A 1,214-nucleotide genomic window follows, 5' to 3' on the forward strand; every position below is an offset into this window, starting at 1 on the left:
AAGAAGAAGAAGAAGAAGAAGAAGAAGAAGAAGAAGAACAACAACAAGAAAAAGAACAAGAACAAGAACAAGAACAAAAATAGTTGTAATATAGTAATAGACTGCATATACAGCGCTCTACATCAAACTAGAATTAATTAGAACAACTGATGTTCACTTCAGTTTCACTTCACGTTTATTCATTCATTACATATTATAACATTGAAAGGAGAGTCCTCGTTTAGTATTTCCTGACTGAAAGTGTTCTATTTATATATTTAGGTTTATGTTACTACGTTACCTTAGAATTACACAGATTTATATGCTCAGTACCTAATTTTTAGAAATATGTCGTAAAAAAATTAGTTTCCTAAAATGTCAAGGTTTTTCGAAAGCGTTTCCTAAAATGTCAAGGTTTTTCGAAAGCAATTTTTGGAATTTCTTGATGACGACTCCGAATAATCTGACAATTGTACAAGTTCACAAAAAAAAAGATGAGAGGAAAGACAAAAAGACTAAAAAAGAAGAAAAAATGAACCCGCTCAAAGTAGAAATTGATTGCACAAGTTCACAAAAAAAGAAGAAAAGAAGATGAGAGGAAAGACAGAAAGGCTTAAAAAAAAACCCCAAAAAAACAGTGAACCCGCTCAAAGTAGAAAAAAATTGTTATACAACACTAATAACACAGCCTCTGACTAAGCTGCGTAAATACACGTTCCCTCTAAATCTGGACTCCCCCCTCCTTCCAGAGATAACTGCACAATTAAAGAGCAGGACAATCATCGCTTCTGGGGGAAACATGAAGAGAAATGGGGAAGGGGGGGGGTAGGAGTGGAGAAGTGAGGTGGGAGTGGAAGGGGAGAGGTGAGGTGGGAGTGGGAGGGGAGAGGTGAGGTGAGAGTGGGAGGGGAGAGGCGAGGTGGGAGTGGGAGGGGAGAGGCGAGGTGGTGGTGGGTGGACAGATTGCTGCTCACCATCTCGTCAAATTGTACACTTCCGGTGTTCCGGTGGGCTGCAGACATAAATGGCCTCCGGGAATTCTGGGTAGAGTGTTCGTCTGCAAATTTATTTGATCAAAGACAGCTCTCGTTTTGGGTTGGCGAACCTGTCCTACTGGCATCGTGGTTGACATTTGCTCAACGATCCCAGTGTCTCCATCCTTTACCCCCTAACCCCCGGCCACCCGCCCCCCAACCCAGCCACACTTGTCTGCCCCATTCCCCTCCCCCTTTCAG

At 42.0% G+C, this 1,214-nt stretch overlaps 1 long non-coding RNA gene across 1 annotated transcript; it reads left to right on the forward strand.

Moving 5' to 3' along the window:
• The first annotated feature begins 48 nt into the window (after window positions 1–48).
• On the forward strand, window positions 49–463 carry LOC106011111. The gene is made up of 2 exons (XR_001184655.1): window positions 49–362; window positions 394–463. It is a non-coding gene; the product is annotated as an uncharacterized LOC106011111 (long non-coding RNA).
• The last annotated feature ends 751 nt before the right edge of the window (window positions 464–1,214 follow it).

Source organism: Aplysia californica, unplaced genomic scaffold (assembly GCF_000002075.1).
Source record: "Aplysia californica isolate F4 #8 unplaced genomic scaffold, AplCal3.0 scaffold00056, whole genome shotgun sequence".
Taxonomy (NCBI): domain Eukaryota; kingdom Metazoa; phylum Mollusca; class Gastropoda; order Aplysiida; family Aplysiidae; genus Aplysia; species Aplysia californica.